Genomic DNA, 27,927 nt, shown 5'->3' with positions numbered 1-27,927 from the left:
GGCCTTGGTCATAGAACCAGCAGATAAAGGGGAGCAACAGTTATTCAGTCTACTGAAACTTACAGGAGAGAATGTCTCAGACTACTGGGAGACAGGAGGAACTACAACCCAAATACAGAAGACCCCACTAGACACCTCAGAATATGGATTGCGAATATGATTGAAGAAGCCTTAACTCATGACTGGATTATGCTAAAAGAAGGGGATTTTCTGAACAACAAGAACCTGACAACCCCCAATTTTTACACGATTCCAAAAATCCACAAGACTCTGGAAATCCCCCCAGGGTGTCCTATAGTGTCAGGAATAGGATCCATTTTGGAAGAGCTATCGAAATTCGCCGATGCCTTCTTCAGATCTTAAGTCCAGAAGAGCCGCAACATATCTTAAAAGTACTAAAGCAGTACTCTGCCTTCTGACAGACATGGAATACAACCCAGACACATACATCCTTATGGGTTTGTACATCGAGAGTCTCTATACGAGCCTCTCACATACGGAAACCCTCAACATTATCGAAGAAGTTAAGAAGAATGGATTTTCGAAACACATAGAAATATGGTTTTGGAATGCTGTAAGTGGGCCTTATTAGTTCAAAGCTTCTTCAAGTACGAGGAATCGCTCTACCTTCAATGACATGGGACCAGTATGACAAGTACCTTTGCCACAAGCCTAGCTGGCCTCTACGTACACCATTTGAAATCTCATAAGATCCTCTGCCAACAGAACCCTTTCCTATACCATATCAATTAATGGAAGAGATACATTTATGATGTATTAGTTATCTGGGAAGGAGAAGAGGCAATGGCAATTTGTTTCCTTACCTGGCTTAATGCACAAGACCCTTTTCTTAAATCTACTAACACCATGAGCAGACCAAATCTAGTTTTCGTGGATCTAAACATTGCAGCAGACCATTGTTTCCTGAAGACCACAACCCTTGAGAATCCTACAGCAAAGAACTGCCTCCTACGATATGACAGTTTTCCTCTAAGGCACCTGAAAGAGAAGATCCCTTTCGGACAATTCCTAAGGATCAAGAGAAACTGCACGGACCTGAGTGACTACAAGACACAGGCAAATCGCATAGCTCACAAACTTGAAGCCAGAGATTATCCCCAGGAAGTTGGTGTCCAGCACAAATCAAGGGTAAAGAATAATAAGTGGGATGCCCTCCTAGAACCCCCTCGCCAGAGAGACAAACAAGAGACACCAACATTGCATCTAATCTAGTAAAAAAATTCATTTAGAAGCAGTGGCGTATATTGAATAGTAGATCTTTTTTTTTTTATTAAAGTTCCATAGCAGCAAGACAATAACAAATAGACATAAATAATACAACAAAAAGCACATATATCAAGACAACTATCATACACATCTAGGCTCCAATCCTAACCAATGTCCTCTGCTTACAATTAGATGAGATATCCCCTGTATTATACATGATAAACTTAATTATCCCTCATGTACTCCCGTATCGCCCCCCATATCAGTAATCCTAATTGCCTTTTCCTAAATCCCTTCACGGCATATAAACTATATTTCATATTATAGACATTAAGAAACGTAGCCTGCCACATGTCAAAGGGCGGGGCCTCTTGCTGTAGTCACAAAGAGGCAATTATCAGCCGAGCAACCGCCATAGTCATAAATAATAAATACCGGTGCTTATATAATGGCTGCCCCTCACTGACCTCCTCCCCAATACCAAGCAACATCATGGATTGAGAGATTTTAACACCTTCCGCAGTTATTTCTGTCAAAAACTTCTCTATAGATTCTATCAGAGGGTCCAATAACTCACACGCAAAAGAAACCTGGACAATATCTGCTCTGTTTTTACCGCAACAAAAACACTTCCCATCATGCTGGCTCCCCCACTTCATCATTTTACAAGGGGTGTGATACAGATTAAATTTAATTTTATCATGTTGGCTTTTGAGATTAGTTGCACACAGAATCCTTCTTGCCAGGTCAATGGTTTTATCCAGTGAGATACCGAGGATCCCCAACCAAGTTCTCCATTTCAGATTATATTTTTCTAGATCATCTGATCTACCCTCTAGCAATACTTGATAGATGAACCCAATCTTACCATGCCGTCTAATAGATTCTACAATTTTAAACTTCGTAGTACAAATAGGGTGTTTCCCTAAATAATTTCTAATTTGTAGGTATTTAGAAAAGTGCGTAGAGGGCAGGTGGAATATATCCACTAACTCAGCAAATGCGTATGCTCGACCATCGTTGTGATATAGATCACCAAGGGCTAGATGTAGGTAGAATAGATTTACCGATTTTAAATTACCGAATGTTACCGATTTGGTAATTGAAAATCGGTAAATCTATGGTGTCGACATGTAGGTATTCCAGATGTGCTGGAATACCGAATCGGATGATTTCGGTATTTACCGATTCAGTAAATACCGAATCGGTAATGCCCATTCTTTCCTATGGGCTTTGAAGCCCATAGGAATGAATGGGCATTACCGATTCGGTATTTACCGAATCGGTAAATACCGATTTACACAAGGGTGCAGGGGGTGTCACTTTGACACCCTCTGGCACCCCCAAAACAGGCTTGGGTGCCATGTGGCAGGCATACATGCCCTAAGTGCAGGTCTGCCTGTCACATGGCATAGGTGTGCATGCACACATGTGCATGCACACCGGAATAGGTATTTTACCATCAAATTGGATTTGATGGTAAAATACTGATTCGTTAAGGCTCCTGGGACTCTGAAGAGTCCCACCTACATATGGGTGGCTCAGAATCGATAAATTTACCGATTTTTTATTTTACCGAATCGGTAAAATTACCGAATCGGTAATTTTACCGATTCGGTAAAATAATGCCCCCTACATACCATTCACCTATTTACGATCGGTAACGGCCGAAAATACCAATTTTCGGCCGTTACTGACCGACCTACATCGGGGCCCAAGTCAGATAATTCCCCTCCTTCTCCAACCTATCGCCACCTGGTCCCAAAACATCGAGGGCAGTGGTCCCATGGCATTGAAAGGGGTTGTTAGACCTGGCATCTTTGGCGTGGTTTCCCCTTACTTTTGTGCCTCTACCTCCTGTATTTTTGACACTGTGCTGGATTTTGTTTTTGCTGGTTTAGATGTTTTGGGCACTTTGCCACTGCTGATCAGTGTCAAAGTGCGAGCGCTCCCTGAGTAAATTGTTATTGTAATTGGTTACACATGTTTGGCATATTTGTATTACCAAGAAGTCCCTAGTAAAGTGCACTGAGTGTGCCAGGGCTGGTGATTCAAATGCTACTAGTGGGCCTGAAGCACTGATTGTGACACCCACATGAGTAGCCTTAAATGGTGTCTCTGCAGTGCCTGTATGCAGTTGCTAACTGCCATGCTGCCATGCTGCCCTGACCAGTGTCCACACAGGCCAGGCCTGACCCTTCCCTTTCTGTACACATTGAACACCCCTATAGAAGGCCCAAGGTACCCCCTGGGCAACTTGGGCATCTTGGGTAACTCACGCTCTACTATCAGTATATCTTGAGATTCTCTATACTACACTGATTCCCATATCTACAACCTCGCAAGGTAGATACTAGGAACCTAATCACCTAGGATCAGGGAGTCGAGTATTAAGCTAGGTATCTAAGAACATGTAATAACATTTATTGAATGAATGAAATACCCACAGATTTTGAGAAGGTTCAAAGCTTTATCTAATCATCATCATCATATGTCATGAGTAGAAAATTAAATGTGATAAGGCTATCAATAACTAAAATCAGAAACAATATGTAGCTATGAATAAGACAGAGTATGCTTAGCCTCTAGAACTTTAAACTGAAGGATAGGTAGAAACAAGGAACATGCTATATTTAGATAACAACCTCTCGCAACCTGATTAAAGGAGGGTAAAGAAAGGGAACATGCTATATTCCAAAAGTCTTTTGAACAGTCAAAGAAACTTTATTGAAATTCGAGATTTTAATTTAGCTCAAAACTAAAGGGTAGGTAAGATTGGAACATACTATTCAATTAAGCTTATCTCCTAGAGGGATTGCAAGATAAGGAACATATACTTAAAATAGAAACGATTTAGCATTAGGTAAAGGAAGGTAAAAAATGGAACCTGCTAATAGACGAGTAATGCATGAAAATCTTATATGAAAGGATGGGGGAGAAAAGGAACATATGCAATTATGCTTTGCAATATTCGAGAATTAGAAATGAAAATATAGATAAGCAATCACCCACACAGAATTTATATTTACCTAGGATAGAGTGAAGACCAACCCTGGACACGGGTCAGATTGGAAAAGATGGGAAGGAACCCTCAAGGACTTAGGTGCCAGTAGGCGAGTAGGTACAGCTCATGGACAGTCAGGACAGGATAACTCCAGAAGTTGGATCAGCACCGGGTTCACCAAAGGGTACGACCAATACCCGCAGCTTCGGTTGCAACGCCTGCGCTACTCCCTCTCTGCAAGGAATCTGCCAATAACCCCGATTGGGTTCTCGAACCTCCCAGCAAAGTGCTTCGCCAGCACTTCTAAGTCTGCATAAACCCCGAATGGGTTTCTCGAATCTCCCAACAGAGTGCTTCGCAGCTCTCTGAGTTCAGTCCCCTATAGAGTGCGTTGGGTCAGTGACAGGCCAGCTATTCGGACAAGTCGGACAAAATCTCTAGCTAAACCTACGCTAGTTATACTGTTTTTTGGGTCAGGGTACCACCCCCCAATGTTGCAAGTGTAAGGATCCCCAATTTTTATTGGACAAAGGAGGAGGTTAGGTCATCACACCACCTAAATTTTAGAATTTCTCAGGCTTAATATTCATTCTCTGTACCCACCCCTTAACTTCCATCTTCCCATGACATATGCTTTTCTGTGAACAATAGTGAATACAATATTCGTATACATTTGTTGCATTTGTAGTACAGTTCAGCTTCGTTCAGCTAGGTCGCAGGTCGGTTCCCAGGAGCTGTGGCTGCCAGCTGGCTGGGTTCCACTGCTGCAGAGGTTTTCTCTCTCCGCATCCAGACCTGCGCAGTAGGGACTTCCAATATGGAGTAATAAGCACCTCCCTGGCCCAAAAGGATACGATACATGAAAAGCAAAAGAACACAGAAATAAATGATTACACTGTATACCATGAATCACTGTACTGCACCCATTAATGTAATATAACTATAGCATTATGGTTTAGGCAGAACAAACAGCTTTGCCAAAGCGGCAATGCAAGCTCAGAGCATGTTAGAACACAGAGCGGCCATGTCAGCTGTATTGCGCATAAGCAAACACTTTCCCACCAGAACTGCGAGTACGTCACGTCACATGGGTATGACCGACGCATGCGCAGTCTAAATTCCCTCGTAGCAGTGGCCATCTTTAGAATGCAAGTGTATTACGGTTAATAGACACATAGGCAAGCGTCACTCGGACACCCTAATGCCATTCAAGGGGCAAATTAGTGAGACAAACAGGTTGATTAGTTAATTAGGGTTATTCGAGGTTCATGATTACAAGCAAGTCGCTTAATGTGCGAATCCTTGCTCCATCAGTTGTGCCTGCTGTTTGGGGAGATGGACAAGGACAATAATAAGACAATCTACAAATGTTCAAAATCACTCGCTTGTGGAGCGCATCCCTGACAGTGCGAGGAAATTCCTGCCACCGCGAAGATCGAGATCATCGCAGCGCCTGTTGCCCCTGCAAGAACTGTTCACTTGCCGAACACATCGCTCTGGTGCCGGAAGATTACTGATGCTGCGATACCATCACAGAGCCTGTTGTCGCTGGGTGAGATCGCCGCTTGTGGACCGCATCACGTCGCTGCAAACATCATCGCAAAACCATCGCATCGAGGGGCTGCGAGAGGAGAAGATTGCGCTGCGCATCACCGCCGCTCCTGAGATCGTCTCCGTCCCGAAGATCGTCGTATCGTGCCTGTGTGAGGCGCTTCCTACCGAACCTCGGCACCGGAATCCATACAAGGTATCGCCTTCCTCCCCATACAGACCGGATTTGTCGCAGCACGCCCACTGTGTCCAGCGGGGCTGTCACATTGCCTCCCCAAAGTCTCAGGAGTGACGCATCACTTGTTTTTCAACGCTGCTGCTTCCATTTGGAACTTTATATCGCATCTACAGGTACTTTGGGCTAAACATGACTCAACTGTGGATTATTTTAACGCAAACCATAGATCTCTTTTAAAATCATATTCTTGAACTGTGTATGTTGGATTTTTGTTGTGTTGGTCTTGTGTAGTTTAGATAAAGATACTTTATTTCTCAAACTGGTGTGGAGTTAATTTGTGGTGTTTTCACTGTGTTATTGTGAGTGTTGGTACACATACTTTACACATTGCCTTTAATAAGCCTGTCTGCTCGTGCCAAGATACCTAAGGGGTGAGCAGGGGTTATCTAAAGAGTGTATCCCCCTTACCCTGACTAGAAGCAAGGGTCCCTATTTGGACATTGGTACCTACCTCTGCCAACTAGAGACCCCCAGATCTAACATTGGTGGTCAGCGGTGAGGATTTGAACTTGAATTTGTACTTGACCCACAGTAATTGGTGTACATCACTAGTTTAGTGCAGACCACTATGCAACCACATACTGTGTACGGATTTTTGATTCTATTTTTGATTAACTCTTCAAAGCATCATGTCTCAGAAGGCAGCAAGTGCACCAGCAGAATTGGAGTTTTGCATTGAGGATCTGTATTCTTACAAAGTTGAACAGCTCAAACAATTCTGCAGAGATCATGGTTTCCCTGTGAAATGCAATGCTAGAAAGGAGGAGCTGCAGAGAAGCTTGAAGGCCTGGTGGGAGGCCCAAGAGGAAATGATGCAAGTGGAAGGGAGGGCTTTCAACCCCACGATTTGCCTGTGAGCAACCCAGGCTCAAGGCAGGGCAGCACCCATTCCAGTAGGGGTTTTACTCCAGAAGAGTTCGAGGAGAACCAAAGAGTGAGAAATCATGAATTGGAAATCATGAGGATGAAAATTAAGCAATTGGAAGTAGAGAAAGAAAGGCGGCAGAGGTGATCACAAATGCTTGTGCCTTGGAGGAAAATAAATTGCTTTTGGCTCATGAGTTGAGCATGAGAGAACTGGATATCAAGGCCAAAGAGCTGGAGTCCGGTTCAAATAGTGGCAGCGCACAGCCAGTGTAAGGGTGTTAAGTATATATTCCCAAGCATTTGGTACAGAATTACAATAGGAGTGAGGATATCTATGCCTGGTTTACCTTGTATAATATTGCTTGGAGAATGAATGGTGTGCCTGAACAACATTTTGGGCGGGCCTTTGGAAACATTTTGAGGCTTCTGGGAGGGATGCTCTAGAGCCCTCAGAATTAGCAAGTACCATGACCTATCCCAATATGAAGGAGGCCCTATGTCTCAGGTATGGATTTACTCCAGAGCAGTAAAGACTGCAGTTTAGGAACTCTAAGAAAAAAGAGTCATAGACTTGGATGGAGTTTGTGAATCTGTACTCGTGTGCACTGGAAGGTTGAATGGAGGGCAGCAAAGTAACTGATTATAAGGGGTTGTTGCATTAAATTAGTTGAGAGCAGTTAAGTAGTCTTTGTGTTCCAGAGCTGCGCCAGCATCTTTTAGACAGCAAGCTGATAGACCATATTGAGCTTGCTAAGGAGGCGGACCGCTGGACCAGTACCAGGGTCCACAGAGGAATTGTGGTTACCACAGCCAAAGGTGGGCAGGGTCCCCAGCAGAAGAGTGGGGGGGTACAAGGGTAACCAAAAGGAGTTCTCTCAAGGGCCCCAAAACAGTTCCCCGGGAAAGGAGTCCCAACTCCCCAAACCTAGACAAACATGGCCCCCTAGGGGCAGACGGGACAACAGGGGTCTCCCTACCCGCTATCATTGCAATGAGGTGGGACATGTAATCACTAGGTGCCCCATGAAACCCCCAGCACCCACTGGTGCTCCAAAACCGGGTTTTAGGAGTGTAGCTTTGGAAGAGGATTTAATTTCTAGAGAAGGGATGGGACCAGCAGTTATGACCCTTGTCTCCTTTGGAGACCAAGAGATGGTCCAGGAAACCTACCTGCCCCCGAACGCTAAGAAATACGGGCAGAAGGTGACCATCAATGGGAGGGAGATAGAGGCTCTGAGAGACACAGGAGCCCGTGTAACGTCTGTAAGGTGTCAGTGAGTGTCTGAAGAGCAGGTCCTGAGGGGGATGCCCTGGAGCCTACCGAGGAACAGGTGGCCGAACTGGGGGACCTACCTGAGCTGACCCATTGGCAGCAAGAAGGTGGCCCCTCCATGAAGGAGTTCTGAAAGGCACAGATGGAATCCCCTTCTCTCATTGGTGTTTTGCAGCAAGCTGCAGACCAGGCAGCAGATGGAGAGTCCAAGGATCATCTCAATTACAGGGAAGATGGGTTGCTTTATAGTGGGCCTAGGTTCGCTGAGCCTGGTGCAGCCCCTGTGCTGGTGGTACCCGAGATCTTCAGGGACTTCCTAATGGGTCTCGCTCATGACGTGCCACTCGCAGGACAACTGGGGCAAGACAAGACCTTTCAAAGGCTTGTCACCCACTTCTTCTTGCTCCAGATGAAGAAGTACGTTGGTACATTCTGTAGGACTTGCCAGACATGTCAGGCAAGTGGCAAGAGCGGAGGGAAGTGCAAGGCACCCCTCCAACCCTTTACTGTGGTGAGCACCCCTTTCGAGTGGATGGGCATCGACATTGTGGGGCCACTGGACCCCAAGACAGCCTTAGGCAACAGGTTCATCCTGGTCCTGGTGGACCATGCCACCCCGTACCCGGAAGCTGTCCCTCTCAGGACAATCACAGCACCCGTGGTGGGAGTGCATTGATGGAGATCTTTTCCCGTGTGGGATTCCCAAGAGAGGTGGTCACCAACCAGGGTATCAACTTCATCTCTAGGTACATGAAGTCTGTGTGGGAGGAGTGTGCTGTAACTTATAAGTTCACCACCCCTTACCACCGTCAAGGAAACTGGTTGGTTGAAAGGTTCAACCGAACTCTGAAAGGTATAATTATGGGCCTAGCGTAGCCCGTGAGACGGAGGTGGGACGTCTTTTTACCATGCCTGTTGTTTGCCTACAGGGAGGTGCCTCAGAAGTCCAAAGGGTTCGGTCCCTTTGAACTTCTGTAACACCACCCTGTTAGAGGACCTCTCACTCTGGTGAAGGAGGGGTGGGAGAAATCCAGCGGGAAAATCCCCCAGGATGTGTTCAGCTACATGATGGCCTTCCGCAACCAGACACAACGCTTCAGGAAGCTCGCTCAGGAGAACCTAGATGCTAGCCAGGAAGAAATGAAAAGATGGTACGACTAGAATACCACTCTGGTCGAATTTCAACCTGGGCAGAAAGTGTGGGTGATGGCGCCAGTGCAGCCTTGCGCGCTCCAAGACAAGTGGACTGGGCCATATGAGGTGGTGGAGCTCAAGAGCAAAGTAACCTACCTGGTTAACTTGCCGACTCCCAGGCAGCCCCTGAGGGTCTTACATGTGAACCGCCTCAAACCCCACTTTGAGAGGTCTGATGTGACAATGCTCCTGGCTACAGATGCTGGAATGGAAGAAGAAAGTGACCCTCTTCCTGACCTCCTGCCAGCCAAGGAGCAAGACGGGTCAGTGGATGGTGTGGTCCTCTCGCCCACCCTGACCTCAGAACAGCAGAGGGACTATCGCCAGGTGTTGGGTCAGTTTCCCTTCGTGTTCTCCCTGACCCCAGGTGTCACCAATTGGTGCATCCATGATGTGAACACTGGAGATAGTCTACCTGTGAAACAGAAATTTTACAGGATAGCTGACAAGGTCATGGCCAGCATTAAAGAAGAGGTTTCCAAGATGTTGGCGCTCGGGGTAATTGAGCCCTCCAGCAGCCCCTGGGCTAGACCAGTGGTTTTAGTACCAAAAGCTGCTGCGCTCGGTGCCACTCCAGAACTCCGGTTTTGTGTGGACTACCGTGGGCTCTATGCGGTCAGCAAGACTGACGCACACCCCATTCCCAGAACTGATGAGCTTGTGGATCGGTTGGGTTCTGCACCGTACCTCAGTATGTTTGACTTAACGTCTGGGTACTGGCAGATTGCCTTAACTGAGGGGGCCAGTTCCGTGTCATGCCCTTTGGGTTGAAGAATGCCTCTGCCACGTTCCAGAGACTGGTCAACCAGGTACTGTCCGGGCTGGAGGAATTTAGCTCTGCACACCTGGATGACATTGCTGTGTTCAGCTCCACGTGGGGAGAACACTTGCAACACCTCTGCGAAGTGTTGAAGGCTCTGCAAAGGGCAGGCCTCACTATCAAGGCCAGTAAGTGCCAGATAGGGCTGGGATCTGTTGTGTACTTGGGACACCAGGTAGGGAGTGGCCAGGTGCGCCCCTACAGGCAAAGATTGATACCATTCTGGCTTGGGAGCCCCCCAAGACCCAGACAGAGGTGAGAGTTTTTTTAGGTCTCACCGGGTATTACCAAAGGTTTATCAAGGAATATGGCACTATTTTGCCCCCTTGACAGAGCTGACTTCAAGGCTGCAGCCCTGGAGAGTGAATTGGACCGGTGCCTGTCAAACTTCTTTTGATGCCCTGAAGACTGCCATGAATTTTAGTGCGGACAGACGCTTCAGAGCGTGGTGTGGGAGCAGTACTCTCACAGATCAACGACGAGGGCTTGGACCAACCTGTAGCCTTCATTAATAGGAAACTACTTCCCAGGGAACAAAGGTGGAGTGCGATCAAAAGGGAAGCATTTGCTGTGGTCTGGGCTCTGAAGAAGCTGAGGCCCTACCTGTTGGGGACTCACTTCCGTGTTCAGACAGACCACAGGCCCCTCAGATGGTTAATGCAAATGAGGGGTGAGAACCCAAAACTGTTGAGGTGGTCCATCTCCCTACAGGGTTCGGACTTTATGATGGAACACCACCCTGGCACAGAACACGCCAACGCTGATGGTCTGTCCAGGTTTTTTCGCCTTAGCGATGAGAACTCCCAAGAGGGTGTGCAGTACTCCCCACTTTCATCTGGAGGGGACACGTGTTAGACCTGGCATCTTTGGCATGGTTTCCCCTGACTTTTTGCCTCTGCCTCCTGTATTTTTGATGCTGATTTCGTTTTTGCTGGTTTAGATGCTTTGGGCACTTTGCCACTGCTGATCAGTGTCAAATTGCAAGTGCTCCCAAAGGTAAATTGTTATTGTAATTGGTTACCCATGATTGGCACATTTGTATTACCAAGAAGTACCTAGTAAAGTGAACTGAGTGTGCCAGGGCTGGTGATTCAAATGCTACTAGTGGGCCTGCAGCACTGATTGTGCCACCCAAATGAGTAGCCCTAAAATGGTGTCTCAGGCCTGCCACCGCAGTGCCTGTGTGCAGTTGCTCACTGCCATGCTGCCCTGACCAGTATCCACACTGGCCAGTCCTAACCCTTCCCTTTCTGTACACATTGGACCACCCTATAGAAGGCCCAAGGTACCCACCTGGGCAGGGTGCAGTTTATATGAAAGGTAGAGCATGTACCAGTGTGTGTGACATGATCTGGTAGTGAATGACAACCATGTTCATTTTCACTACTGAGAGGGCTATCTTGCCCATAGGCTAAAATGGGGAATGCCGAGTATAATGTTTACCTGCATATCTTCCCATAGGAGCAAAATAGAGAATTAAAGTCTGGTATCCCTGAATGGAGAATTTAATAATACTTCTTTTAGGAAAGATGGTTTTTAAATCCTGTGTTTGAGAACATTACTTTTAGAAAGTGGCTGTTCTCTTGTCTAACCTTTCTGTGAGCCTTGGCCTGTTTTTGAATTGACTGTAAGGTGTGTGAGTGACAGGGGCTGGGGAGCCCCCAGGAGGGTGGATGAGTCAGCCCTAGGCTGAATGACTACATCTGCCTCTTGAGTGGTAGGAGGGGATAGCACCTGGGCCTGAATAGGGCTGTGCCTGCCTTCCACAATGCTGGCTCCACCTACTGCTGGGCGGCTGACGACCCTGCCCCTCTCTCTGAAAGGAAAGGACAAGACAGAAAAACAAATTGCTCAGGAACTGACCTGAACTGTTCTGACCATGCCAAGGCCTCTCTGCCTGTCGAGAACAAAGGAAGGACTGGTATATAAAGGGCTACCCAGACTTCAGAAAATTAGATCATCCTGGAATCAAGAAGGAACCTCTGCCAAGGAGAAAGTTGGAAGACTGAAGAGGAAGGACTGTCCCGCTGTGTGCTTATGGCTGACATGCAGTTGCTTTGCTGCCAAGGAGAGGGGAAGGACTTTGCCGTTGCTTTGTCCCCTTGCTTGAAGAGATCTCCAAGGGCCTGATGAGAGCTGGCCTCCTGTTAAGAAGTCCCAGGAACAAAAGGACTTCACCCCCATCTTCCCCCCTGAACTCTGCTGTATACGTTCTGCCCTTCCTAGAGTGCTTGACCCAATTGTGGGGTCTCTGGAAGTTGTGCCTGCTGTTTGGGGAGCTGGATAAGGAAAAACTAAGACAATCTGCAAATTTTCATGCATCGCTCGCTTGCGGAGCGCATCCACGACAGTGCGAGGAAATTCCCGCCACCTCGAAGATCGAGATTGTCGCAGTGCCTGTTGCCGCTTCAAGAAACGACACTTTGTTCACTTGCGGAACGCATCGCTCCGGTGCAGGAAGATTATTGTCACTGTCAAAACCGTCGCAGAGCCTGTCGTCGCTGGGTGAAATCGCTGCACCGCTTGCTTGCGGACCGCATCACGTCGCTGCGAACATCGTCACAGAGCCATCGCATCGAGGGGACGCGATAGGAGAAGATCGACACTGCGCTGCACATCGCCGCCGCACCTGAGATCATCGCCGTCCTGAAGATCGTAGCATCGTGCCTGTGCGAGACGCTTCCTATCGAACCTGTGCACCGGAATCCATACAAGGTATCGCTGCCCCCCCATACAGACCGGATTTGTCACAACACGCCTGCAGGGTCCAGAGTCTCAGGAGTGACGCATCACTTGTATTTCAACGCTTCAGCTTCCATTTGGAACTTTTTATCGCATCTACAGGTACTTTGGGCTAAACGTGACGCAACTGTGGATTATTTTAACTCAAACCCTAGAACTCTTTTAAAATCATATTATTGAACTGTGTATGTTGAATTTTTGTTGTTTTGGTCTGTGTAGTTTAGATAAAGATACTTTATTTTTCTAAACTTGTGTGAAGTCCATTTTTGGTGTTTTCACTGCGTTACTGTGAGTGTTGGTACAAATACTTTACACATTGCCTTTGATAAGCCTGTCTGTTCATGCCATGCTACCAAGGGGGTGAGCAGGGGTTATCTAAAGTGTGTATTCCCCTTACCCTGACTAGAAGCAAGGGTCCCTATTTGGACATTGGTACCTACCTCTGCTAACTAGAGACCCCCAGATCTAACAGGGCTATACATAGAAAGTACAGAAATCTCACAGCTCTTCCGTACAGTTTTCCACACTTTGAACAAAGCATTCAATACCTTAAAGCGTGTTCTTTTAAAATAACTACCATCCACTCTATTGAAAAGGCAGTGCTTTACCTCTGGTCCTAGAATCATCTGGTAATAGAGGGGGCTTTAGCTAGGTTTCTCACCTCCTCTCCAGTAAGTAATATGCAAGCTTTAACCAAAATACACAAGTAATATTACAAAGCAAAATCCGGTATAGACCATCCTCCCCTTTCTCGAGAGAGAGTCATATATCAATCAGCTCTACAAGGTTTGCCCAGGGCCCACATAAACCTATAACAGAGGGATTGCAAATATTGAAATTGTTTATGGGAAACCTCCAGTGGCACTGCCCTAAAACAATACATAACACGCGGCAAGACGTTCATTTTCCACACGTTTGCTCTGCCTACTAATGACAAATGGAGATTCTCCCACCTTTCAAATGTCCTTTTGACTCCAGAGATGATATCACCCCAGTTAACCTCAATTATCTATTTCAGAAAGGTGCGTATCTTAATACCCAAATAGGTGGCTTCCTTAACGCACCTGACATCCCAATCCGCTACACGACTTATATATAGTATTTGGGTTTTTGCAGTATTAAGTTTATACCCAGAGGCTACCCTAAAGGTCTGTGCCAGAGATTCTATTTTGGATATAGCAGGCTAGGGTTAGAGGTGACAATCGCTATATCATCGGCATAGGCCAGTACCGTTCTTGTTGTGCTATACAGGGTAAAATCTTTTTACTTTGTTTTAACATAAGAATAAAGGGGTTAATATACAACGCAAATAAAAGTGGTGAACAGGGACATCCCTGCCGTGTATCTATAGAAATAAAAATAGCTGCAGAATAATGAGCCATTGAGCACATTTCCGCCGATGGGAGATGATAGAGGGCCTTTAGAGCCCGTATTTAGCCTTGTCCAAAGCCCATTTGTTTCAGTCCCACCAGAGGAAATTCCACGAAACCCAGTTGAATGCATTTTCGGCATCAAGTAAGACCAAGCCAAGTTCTAGGGATTCTACCTGTGCGATATCAAAGAGAGTAATTATTCTACGCACATGATCTACCGTCCCTCCCCCCGGTATAAAACCATGCTGTTTTAGGGATACTATAGACCAGTGATTCCCAAACTGTGCGCCGCGGCGCCCTGGTGCGCCGTTAGGAGTAGCCAGGGGCGCCGCCGGAGAACGACGTGGGAAAGAGCTTGTGCCGAGGAAGATTGTAATCAGGTGGGAATGTAAGCAATTCATAAAAAATCATGCGTCTTTTGACACCCTAGGTTACCATCGGCCTGAAGGCAGCAACTAAAGCTTATTTAAATTACACACAGGGGTGTTACAAATGCCACCTGTATGATCATGATGAAATGTTTGACTCAAGAGCGCACAGCCGCGGTTATGGGCTTTCATGTTGCCTCTGCCTATATTTGCAGAAATGAATGTTGATCGTTACTGCTGCCGGTGTTCAATCGTGCCTCTGGGGACCCTCTTCTCAAGAGACAAATAGGTTGGTTTCAAAATACTTGTTTTAAGTTACTTGTTACTTTAATCATTAATGTCAAGAAGGGGACCATGTCAAACTCGTGACCCCCAAGCAGCCCGTGTATTTCCATGCTGGCTGCTTTTCCTGCACTTTGTTTGTGTGAGGAAAAACTGTACCGAATTTTACAAGTCAGACATTTCAGTGGGCAAACTCGCTGTGGAAGTAGACAGAATTATTTTTCCAGCCCCAGTCTGCCCCTCAGCAAGGCATGGCAGGAACCATGTAATAACCCAGTCACTGTAATAACCTTTCCTTCTCGGCTTCCGTGAAAGTTTCTCATTCTTCCCTCCGAATGTTTCTCCAGGTTAGTGACAAGAAGAGTAAGGTCTCTCAAATTAAACGAGTAAGTATAATAAAACTTTGAATAAAGTCTCTTGAATTGTATTGCAATCACATGGATAAAACGCTTACTACCTCAGACAAAACATTGCAGCTCAGACTGAAACAACCTGGGCATAGGAGAGGCTGTTAAATCACCCCAGACTGGGCCGCCCACGTGTGTTTTATTTCTGGGATGAGAGAAATTTAGGAAACTAAAAGTGACACCAAGACTTTCAGCCTGAGAAAATAAGGGCAAGCAGCAGGTGGAAGAAGGAATACACAAGGGTAAAACAAAGTGTGAAAGAATCAAAGGGAAAGAGAAGGAAAGCAGGACAAGGCAGAGAAAGGGGAGAAAAGAATGTCTGAAGAGGAAAGGCAGCAACAAGAGGTTGAGAAACGAAAAGGCTGAGAGGATAGAAGATGTTTTAGCTTTTTCATAAATGAAAGTTTCTCAAAGCATTATTAACGGACCATAAACAGATACAGATGGGTTTGCAACAATTCAAGCTTCCTTTAATGCACAGAACAGGCACGCCTACAGCTGCTTTCTGGCTCTTTTTAGCGTTTAAGACAGTGCATTCTGGGGCTTGTAGTTTGTCTTTTTTTACACTATGATGAGTATAATCTCACAACTCATTGTAAGCAAGAGCTTTGTATTATTTCTCACTTAACCAGTTATACTACTGGAAGTACTCCCAAGGTCGGGCTTACATCCCCCCCACCGGTAAAAAAAAAGTGTCATGATGGGGAGCCACGGCCAACTGCCAATTAGGTCAAGGGAGCCACAGGTCGAAAAAGTTTGGGAACCACTGCTATAGACGGTATACATTTTTTTCCAACCGCGTGGCCAAGATTTTAGCATAGATTTTACCGTCAGCATTGAGGAGAGAGACAGTAAGATACAGGTAACAAAAGTGCCTGACAGTGGAACCCTACACACGACAGCACCTGAGTCGCTATCCCTCCATTATTTGAACCTCATATGTACTCCTGAGGATATGTGTGCACACCGTATCACACCCACTGTCACAATGTTATTCCAAGCGGAACTCTACAATTTTTTAAAATAGAAGCACAGGTGCACCACTTCTCAACCAACAAGAGAAGATAATTATACAGTCTATTCTCGAACCAAAATATTATTCCAAAATTTTCTTTATTCCAAAAGTGAAAGAATTATAAATACAAAATCAAAAGCATCACTCTCCTGACTAGCTCAGAAGAGGTCACTCCCCCACGCTCCCAAGGCTTGGTGACTCCGTGACTTCAGAGCGCTTGAAAGCTGTCCTGCGGTATCGAAGCGCCTTCCAGCTGAGTTTTAACACGGCGTCTGCGCCCCGCTCGCTCTGCTGCCACTCATTAGTGCGATCAGTACCCCGCATTACTGCCGCTACCTGCATTGTGCGTTTACCATCTGTAGTGCTGCATAATTAAGTCTGCGCATTGTTGTGATCGCATTGTGTAAGCATAAGTACTTTATGCCCGATTGTGCCTCTGTTTGTGCCCCAGGCTCGCCCAGTTTCGATTTCTCTCACTTGCAGCCATTTTGTTGTTTGTTGTGCTTCTTAGCCCATAGCTCCACCACGCACCCGCCTCCCAGCTGACCCTGCCTCCCACAGATAGTTGTAGATCTGCTCCACCATCCCCGCGCCGTGACTCTCCAGACTAGCTCAGAAGAGGTCGCTCCCCCACGCTCCCAAGGCTTGGTGACTCCGTGACTTCAGAGCGCTTGAAAGCTGTCCTGCGGTATCGAAGTGCCTTCCAGCTGAGTTTTAACACCGCGTCTGCGCCCCGCTCGCTCTGCTGCCACTCATTAGCGTGATCAGTCCCCCGCATTACTGCCGCTACCTGCATTGTGCGTTTACCATCTGTAGTGCTGCATAATTAAGTCTGCGCATTGTTGTGATCGCATTGTGTAAGCATAAGTACTTTATGCCCGATTGTGCCTCTGATTGTGCCCCAGGCTCGCCCAGTTTCGATTTCTCTCACTTGCAGCCATTTTGTTGTTTGTTGTGCTTCTTAGCCCGTAGCTCCACCCCGCGCCCGCCTCCCAGCTGACCCTGCCTCGCCCCTCACCCCTCCACTATCTACATATGACAGATGCCTCTGCGTGCAGCGTTCACGCGCAGCGATCGCGCCCCATGCGTGCCGAAGGTGCGCCAAAGGTAAGCCCGTCTACGCCCGTCCGCGCCTGGACCGTGCCCAGCGGCCAGCGCCAGACCCCCTGGCCCCCGTAAACCGCAGTCGTCCCGCATTACGAATGATGCCGCCACCCTCTTAGCCCTCAACCCCGGACGCACTCCACGATGCTACGAAGCTGCCCCAGGACGTACCCATGGTCCCTTCGCCTGCCACTCCTGCAAGTTCGCCTGCATCAAGACCTACACCAAACCCTCTTCCTCGAGACACAGCTCCGACTCTAACCACCTGAAGTGCATCCTGCTGAACACCCGCTCGGTCCACAGACACGCCACTGAACTCTGGGACCTACTAGACACTGCGTCACCGGACATCGCCTTCCTTACAGAAACCTGGATGAACGCATCATCAGCACCCAACATAGCCATACGGACGCATACAAGATCATCCGAAAAGACCGCACCAACCAAACAGGAGGAGGCATAGCCATCGTCCATAAGAACACCATCAGAATATCAGAATCACGACCAGCCTCGACGATAACCTTGCAACCGCCGAACACCTCCACTTCCAGATCCACACCGACCCCAGGACCACACTTAGAGGCACCCTCATCTACAGACCACCAGGAACCCGTAAACAATTCAGCGAGGACATCACTGACTTCATCAGCCCACATGCCCTCCCCTCCGAGAACTACATTCTACTGGGAGACTTCAACTTCCACCTGGAAAAGAAAAACGAGAGCAACACCTCCACCCTTCTGGACAACCTGGCAAATCTCGGACTCAAACAACTTGTTGACACCCCCACTCATGTAGCAGGACATACGCTCGACTCTGTCTTCACCTCCTGCAAACACATCTCCTTCGACCACACCACAGCTCTCCACTGGACGGACCACAGATGTGTTCACTTCAGCTACAAAACCACCACAATCCACAACCCCCCACAACCTATTCCTCGAAGAAACTGGAACAAAATCACCACCGACCAACTCCTCACATCGCTCAACCAAAACCCTCCCGCCCTCTCATCGGACCCAAACGAAGCTGCCACCAAACTCAAACAATGGATTACTCACAGCGTTGACGAATTAGCACCCTTGAAAAACCACCAGATCAAACAAGGTAACAAAAAGGCCCCCTTGTTCAACGATGACCTTAAGAAATCCAAGAAACTATGCCGCACTCTCGAAAAAACATGGAGAAAAAACCCAACCACTGACAACCTGACCACCTTCAAGGCAGCCACCCCCAAACACCACCAATTGATCCGAGCCACCAAGAAATCAGCATTCAAGGATCGACTCGACAACAACGCCCATAACAGCAAGGAACTTTTCAACATCGTCAAAGAATTTACCAACCCCACCGCAGCCTCAAACGACATTACGACCTCCCAAAACCTTTGCGACTCGTTATCCTCTTTCTTCTACAACAAAATCGCCGACATACATAACAGCTTTAAGAACATCTCCATAGAACAGTCCACTCCACCCACTTCCAAACCTGAACCGCTCTCTAACAACCTTAGCGCCTGGAACCCAATCACCACTGAAGACACCATCCGCCTAATGAACTCCATCCATTCAGGTTCCCCTACCGACCCCTGTCCCCACCACATCTTTAACAAAGCAGACTCCATCATCGCACCCCATCTCCGTGATATCATCAACTGCTCCTTCAACTCCGCTACCTTCCCAGAAAGCTGGAAACACGCCGAACTCAGCGCCCTCCTGAAGAAACCCACAGCATACCCCTCTGAACTTAAGAACTACCGCCCCATTTCCCTCCTCCCATTCCCTGCCAAAGACATTCAGAAAGCCGTCAATAGCCAGCTCGCCGCCTTCCTTGAATCCAACAACTCCCTCGACTCTTCACAGTCCGGCTTTCGAGCCAAACACAGCACCGAAACCGCCCTCATTGCAGCGACAGACGACATCCGAACGCTACTGGACAACAGAGAAACAGTTGCCCTCATCCTACTCAACCTCTCCGCCGCCTTCAACACAGTCTGCCATAGCACCCTCCTACAACGCCTCAGCAACGTTGGAATACAAGGAAAAGCCTTGGACTGGCTCATCTCGTTCCTCGCCGAAAGAACCCAGAGAGTGCACCTCCCCCCTTTCAAATCAGAGGCCACCGAAGTCATCTGCGGAGTACCACAAGGATCATCACTCAGTCCCACCCTCTTCAACGTGTACATGAGTCCCCTCGCATCCATCGCGCGACAACACAACCTCAACATCATCTCCTACGCTGACGACACCCAGCTGATCCTTTCCCTCACCAAAGACCCTAACATCGCCAAAACCAATCTTCATGAAGGCATGAAAGAAGTAGCCGAATGGATGAAAAACAGCCGCCTAAAACTCAACTCAGACAAAACGGAAGTTCTCATCCTAGGATCTTCCCCCTCTGCCTGGGACGACTCATGGTGGCCACCGGCCCTGGGCACAGCTCCCATACCCACGGACCACGCACGCAACCTAGGCTTCATCCTTGACTCCTCCCTTTCGATGACCAGACAAGTTAACGCCGTCTCATCTTCCTGCTTCAACGTACTTTGTATGCTTAAAAAAATCTTCCGTTGGATCCCCACCGAGAAAAGAAAGACGGTCACCCACGCACTGGTCAATAGCCGTCTGGACTATGGAAACACCCTCTACGCCGGAACCACAGCCAAATTACAGAAAAAACTCCAACGCATCCAAAATGCATCAGCCAGACTCATACTGGACATCCCTCGCCAAGCTCACATTAACGGCCACCTGAAAGACCTCCACTGGCTTCCCGTCAACACGAGAATAACGTTCCGTCTCCTCACCCAAGCACACAAGGCCCTCTACAAACTAGGACCCGAATGCCTCAACACACGACTGTCCTTCTACACACCCACCCGCCAACTAAGATCTTCCAACCAAGCGCTCGCCACAGTTCCGCGCATCCACAGATCCACCATGGGAGGAAGATCTTTCTCCTACCTAGCGGCCAAGACCTGGAATTCTCTCCCCACTCACCTCCGCCTCACACAGAACCACTTTTCTTTCAGAAAGGAACTTAAAACCTGGCTATTTGATAAATAACGCTCCCCCTCCAAAAAGCGCCTTGAGACCCTCTGGGTGAGTAGTGCGCTATACAAATTCCTGAACTTGAACTTGAACTTGGTGAAAGCGGCACAGCCGACGTGTTTCGTCCATGAAGCAGACTTCTTCAGGGCATTAGTTTATCCCAATCATAAAGGGTAACTAAACAGACAAGATTGTAGAACCAATCACAAGGTGTCCTAGACAGCAGAGGTTTAGTCATAAGAATCCAAATAGTAGCTGTCCACAGCGGAATCTACTGTATGATTAGATTAAGTGTCAAACTGCTCAACTGAAAGAACGTAGTCAGAAGCAATACGTTTCTGCTTGAAGGCACTTCCTCCCAGAATTGAAGACTGCCAATCTTAATCGATGGTATTAAGGGGTGCACCAAAATGTATCAATCACACCCAATCATATGCCCCATATATTTAAGGGACAAAGAATCATCATTATTTTGGCCCGCAGTCAGAGATGCGCTATCAGGCAAATATTTCAATAACCATCAAAACAACAGGCAATGTAGCCGACGAACAGGCATTGCCTGTTATTTTGATGGTTATTGAAAAAATGTGCCTGATAGCGCATCTCTGACTGCGGGCCAAAATATTGATGATTCTTTGTCCCTTACATATACACGAGACACGTGTGCAGGAGGGCTGGAAGCAGGCTAAAATCCTCCCACTCTTGAAAAAAGCCTTCCCTTCCCTTGACCCAGATTCCAGGGAATTATCGCCCCATTCCCCTATTACCCAGTTTAGCCAAAGTGTGTGAAAATGTGGTGACGAGAAAACTTAGTGAGTTTGCTATTTAACATTAGCAGAAAATTTATTTTTTGCTAATTCAACACTCCTGGTGGTGGGTGTTTGACAGGATAACAGTGCACCTCACATTAGAAACTGTACAAGTGATATTACACGTATACGTGTTTAGAGTATTGTATCATTCATATGTGCGGACGTTTTCTCATTTCTGAGAAACACTACCACCACATACCTGTTTTCCATTCCCCTATTACCCAGTTTAGCCAAAGTGTGTGAAAATGTGGTGACGAGAAAACTTAGTGAGTTTGTCGAAGGGTCTGACCTCTTGCACCCAGCCCATTCGGGAGTGTCTGGACACCGGCGGGAGAGCGGCTCTAGTCATGCTCGACCTGTCGGCAGCTTTCAACACGGTGCCACAGTCTCTGCTGCTTTCTCGTCTCACTGAGATTGGTGTCTCAGGCTCTGTGTTTGGCTGACTTAGGTTCCTTCTTGGAAGGGCGGGTGCCACAGGTCTGGCTGCCGCCAGCCTCATCAGCCCCTCAGTTGGTCATCACAGGGGTCCCGCAGGGGTCCTCCCTTCGCCCCCTTCTTTTTAACATCTATGTCACTCCTCTGGTCTATTTGGCTGCGGACTTGGGGGCTAAGGTCATTGCCTATGCTGATGATACCAGCTCCTTTTTACATGGGAAAAGGATGCAGACTCCGTATCTTTGGCCCAGCACTGCTTGTCTTCTGTCTTTAAGTGGCTTGCTGCCGCTCAACTCAAGTGCAACGAAGACAAGTCAGAGATTCTCCTCTGTGGTAATTCCCCCCGCGACATCATCTGCACTCATTACATTGGCTTCCCGTAATGGAACGGGTTAAGTTCAAATCTCTAGTCATCGCTCATCTCGCAGTTTATGGTTGACGTCCCGCCTATCTGCAGAAGCGGTTTTCCTTTTATTTCCCTTCGAGACAACTGCGCTCATCAGCATATCTTCTAGCACAAGTGCCTTGTTCATTCATCTCAGGCTGGGCAGTAGCTCGCTGGCCGTGAAAGCAGCTCAGGTATGGAACATCCTTCTTTTTGCGCTTCGCAATACCCAAGACCCTTTGGCTTTTAGGAAACAACTAAAAACCTATCTTTTTGTCATTAGTCTGCTGACCCCTCTTGGTTCACTCCGGGACACTCTTTAGAGTAGCGCATTATAAAATTAAATAACATAATATAACATAACATAACCTGTCCCTGCAATTTACATTATGTGGGGATGACAACCAGGAAGGTGAAGACCAGAATATGCGAACACTTCAGTCATTTACGGTGTAGCTGTACAACCACAAAAATCTCCTCGCCCTATTCGGAAATTAAACATACTGCACCTGATTTCCAAAGGGTAGTCCTGGAACACATTAGAGACCCTTTAAATTCCGAACAGCAACTTTTTGAAAGAGAACAGTGCAGGGTGTTCAAATTAAAAATTCATATCAATGGGCTGAATGACAGCATCCCATGGAACCAGTTTGGTAGGTAAAAACTATCTCATAGGCCTTTCTAATAATTTAAACAAAAACATCCTTTTGAGGGCCTCTGATCTTTTCTTTCTGCCAAAGATCTGCTAACATCATTATGCTTCCCCCATAGTCTCAGCTAAATGAATCAATAATGATAGACTGCGACGACACTCCCTTCTTCCTTCCCCCCTCTTTCCCTTAAAAGAATGACAAAATATATATAATCAAAATATGTCTATCAATGACTCTATTAGATATATACCTGTATAGGATTTTTCAGTTTATAAATAACTTTTTATATTTAGGGATAACTCTTCTCTCTAATAGTATTTTTATATCCAGCCATTCATATCCATTATATTTGGTTCTGTCTGTGCTCGTTTCACAGTAAAAGTGAATTCAGAAGTTAGTTCCATTTTAGACCGCCATCTTGAGTATAGTCGGGTCTAGTCTTTTAAAGGCACATGGACGTGACATCCCAAGACACCAAATAGCATTTAACCCTCCGTTGTGTACTGCCTTTTCAATAGGCGGGCGGAGGGTTTTCCTAGAATAGGTGCAGACAACAGAGGCAACGCCTTAATGCAGTAAGAGCGTCCCAACCGCACCGAATAGCTTTTTGCCAGCCACAGCATGTAATAAATATTGCATATTCAAACAGGCAAGAGACAGCCCGCTCTGCAAAAAAAACCCAAAAAAGCATTCAAAGCTATTGTTAGAGACATTCACTCATACCACAGCAACCCTCTTCTTTTTGTACCTACAGAGTGTTACATAAGGCTACACCCCCCCACACCCCTGCCCCCCCCGCCAGAAATACAATGAAGCAATGCTAAAGCCTTTTTAATGTATGTTGTAAATTATTGAACACACACTTTCTTCATTGTATTTTTATTATAGATATATGTGGATTATTATCTTTTTCACTTACATTTTAATAGATGTGCTCACTTTGCAGTGTACACCTCACAGGGAGGTGCTCACAACATTGTAATATCTATATATAAAGCAGTGATTATGAAGCCAGTGGCTAGAGAATCTAACTCTTCAATTTTTGCATCAACAGATAATCAATGATCGAACCCTAACTAGGTGGTAAATGTAAATGTACTCAACGTGTTTTGGTATACAAACCGTATGCACAAAATTAAGAAACAACAGGAGTGGAACCAGGGAACTGGATTCCCTAGGCCTAAAGAAAAGCCTAATACGGTACGGCTTGAAACATGTTGACCTTTAGGAAATTAGTATCATAGCCTACTTTTTTCCTAAATCTCCCTCTATCCTTTTAACCATACCGACTGGGGGTAGGAATAAAATGTGGTATACTACCAGCCAGACATTTTTAGACTCTAACACCACCCCAACTCCCCCCTTTTTAAACACCATACTTTATCATTAAAAAATAAAATAGGTCTCCCATGCAACTTGTAGGATGCAGCATGCCCCAATCCACAGCAGATGGACCCTTTGATGAAGCATGCCACCAAAGGGTAATCCTTGTGGGTGAGGGTTTTACAAAAAAACTCAGTTTTTTCTTTTATGGTGGAGAGTTACTATCTATGGTCTTGATAGAACTGTGTTTCTCTATTTTTGGGATTGAGTTACTTTTAGAGGCGGTCAAACCCAGTTTATCCTCTTCCTACGCCCTTTTTTGAACCTTGAAATTAAACACCAAGGGGGTATTAGTGGAATGGGGACACAACTAATGCTTTAACATCTGAAACACATTTCAATGAAATTAAACATAAAAGCACTGTCAACTTTGCAGATAACTGTTTGAAAGGAAAACATTATCTTGCCATCAAATAAACATTTTAACACCAAATTAACATCCCATATTGCGTTAACTTTGGGAACGGGAGGTTTAACATATATTACTCCCTTTAATAGTCGACAGACCAATGGGTATTCTCCAATGGGTCTTCCATGCACCCCAAGATGTTCAGCTGAAATGGCATCATTCATGAATTGATCCATTAGATCCATAATTGGGCTTAGGTAATAAATCTATTAGCAGTTTCTGTATGAAACTGTCTTCACCTTATTCCTTCCAAACTGGAGTTTGTTCCCTCCATTGTTATCTTTTAGTTTCAATGGTGGCTTTCCTGGTGTAGGCGCGTAGACTCGATCCCATGAAGAATCAGCAATGATCTAAGCCACTAATCTTTCTATTTAAGCATATGAATTGTTATGTAAATAAGTGTTATAACCGTTGACATACTTAATATAGCACTATCTGTAACAAATGAAATGAAGCATGTTTTTAATGTTTCAGATTACAGATATGATAGTGATTAATATCTATATGCAGAGGTATATTACGGAATAAATGCTGGTGTGACTGAAAAGTATGAAATGTAGGCTTTCCTTTTGCAGTTTTAAATCACATTGTGAATAATTTGATTATATATGTTACTAGTTTTAGATTTAAATTTTGAAAATAAAGTATGCTTCCTTTTTTTACATTAAATCATCGGTTGCCTAGGGTTTTTCTCAAACAATAAAGGAATTGTCCAGCCACATCCCTAAACTCTTTATGGCTGTTTTTGAGGTGGGAGAGGGCCCAAACAACTTGGCCAACCCAAACTCAAAGGGGCATTGACATTGATGTCAGGGATTGCTGATTGAAGGGGCCTCTGTTCAGGGATTGTCCCATTGTGGTTGAACACCGATAAAGCAACTCCTACCTTTGGAGGGGCAGACATAAAACTGAGGCAAGAAGATTTCCTTAAGGAAGAGTTGGACCTTATCCATAGTGGTAAAGGTGGAGTCACAGTTCCCAAGTTCTTAATAAAAGAAACTCTAAATGAAAGGCCTTCAGTGAGAGGTCTTTCTTCCTTAGTGGCGAGACTACTCAGTTTTGGGTATATTTTTAGAAGCAAACTCTTCCATTTTTCTTGTGAAGTGTGTGCGTTGGCATTGCCCAAAATGCATATAGCCCTTTGGGCCCAGTTGGAAAGGTTATCTGGATCCACCTCTGTGTTTTCAATCTTTGCCTCCTTTCCCAAATCTAATAATCTGGTCAGAAAACTAACTAAGTCTAGAATTCTGTCTTTGACAGTTGGACCCTGGTCAGCTCCTACCCACAGCCTTAATCAAGCAAAAACAAAATCACACGTACAGCTCCCATCCCTACCCTCTAGGCCACACCCACATCCTGTGAGATATAAAAACACTGACCTCATATCCAGGAACCCTGATTTTTTTCTGCAGGTTCATCCTCAAGTATGGTCATTAGATGGCATGCCAACAGGATGAGGTTGCCAAGAGTCTGCATAAGCGACCTTTTTATGTCCCTGCTTTAGTGGTACCATCTCATGTTCCATTTTTTTTATCCTAAAAGCTTTGGGAAATGAACCCGAGTGTCTCTGTTTCTCAGGTGGGGCGTGCTATATTGTGATGGGCTGGTGCATTTCTAACTGTGGGCAGAGTTCGAGATGTAATGCTGTCATTGGTTGAGACAGTGCGAGCCTCTCCACTGAACGGAATCTTGAGCCTTGCGCTGGGATTGGCTGATCAGTGCGTTCTCTCGTTGTTGGTGGCTGTTGCTTGGAGACTCGTGCCTGGGAGTAACTAGGCAGAGCAAGTCTCCTAAACACCTAAAGAAGGGTGATTTTTTAGGGTTTTGGTGTTTCACTAAAGAAACCTCTTTGCGGTGCTCTAAAACGAGGGTAGATTCACCGAACTTCCTATATTTTCCAATCAGATGATCAGAGAACATACCATTCCATCCTCAAGCACACACCACAGTACATGTCAGAGTGTCCAAAACCTATCATCAATCACAAAATTGATATTATGGTGGTCCTTTTTTATTTTTCAAGCCTGCTGACCTCTTTATTTTTAGCTTTAGAGCCAACACGTGGCGTACCCCATGACTTCCTCAGGACTAACAAACAGAAAATAATCCCAATTGTAATGTTGCATGTCATTCCCACTTGGTATTATACCCACAATCTAGTGACATAAGTGGCAAGTGAGGGAAACCCATGCGCAAGCTCTGAACTACATGTGAAAATTATAACACTGTCAAGATATTGTGCATGCAATTTTCAAACACAGAGATAAAAAGCAAAGAGAGGCACACAGAAAATGGCATATAATATACAACCAATGACAAATCTTTCAGTATCTACAATGTGGACGATTCTTCTTCATTAATTCTACAGGAGTAGAGATACACATAGCCTCAGCCAACGCGTTTAACCCCAACGGGCTTCCTCAGGGCATGATTTGCACACTAAACATCAAATTAAAAACAAATAAAGACCAACAATATCATTACAACATAGACATTATCAATGCTGTGAACGATCCTATAGACAGTGTCATATATTCACTTTCATAGTTCTCAATACAAGCGGCAAATACAAGCTTTGCATTGTCGGATAACTGTTGTGATTGCCGTGAAAACACCCACACCAAAAACAAGCCATACCGTGATAGACCAACAAAAGTGTATGGTGAAAAAAAGAGAAAAAAAGACCAAACTAGTGCTTCACAAATATTACTGTGTTATTCCAATTGAATGTAAAGAATATAAAAGGAAAGAAACAGCATATGAAGGAAGAGAAAACAAACACGAAAAGTAAAACCAACCTACGCTAATTAAAAGCCCGCAAAAGTCAATAACACCCATGTGCAAACCACATACGTGTTAGCATAAAAAAAGAGTATATGCTCTTTTGCCTAAATACCGGACAAATCAATCGATAGACTGTGGACTGGTATCTGGTCTTCTATCTTCTACTTGCACTTAAACATTCTAGAGCAGAAACCAAAACTGCAATCAAAATCCCTACATCGTAAAAACAAAACGTGTCTAAGAGGTCCCTATATTCGGACCTATAGCACTTAAGTACCTTTTTTTTCATCTTTAGACACAAGTGCAAGTCTTGGGCAAATTAATACTGAAATGGACAAGAACAGCTGTCTTTAGAAGAGCTCGGGAAGCACAACAGTACACGCTGAAACAAAATTTAAATAACAGACAATTTAATTTGCATGACACTGATATGCATGAATAGCTACCAGCCTTTTTATTATTGCAGCATATAATCACTTCCCTATAAATAAAGTTGGTTAAGGGAACTCTATGCTGTGTTTTATGCACTTGTTTATGTTATATGTTTGTCA

The sequence above is a fragment of the Lissotriton vulgaris genome, chromosome 2_1 (genome assembly GCF_964263255.1).
Source record: "Lissotriton vulgaris chromosome 2_1, aLisVul1.2, whole genome shotgun sequence".
Classification (NCBI taxonomy): Eukaryota; Metazoa; Chordata; class Amphibia; order Caudata; family Salamandridae; genus Lissotriton; species Lissotriton vulgaris.
Note: the sequence above shows the minus strand (reverse complement) of the source record.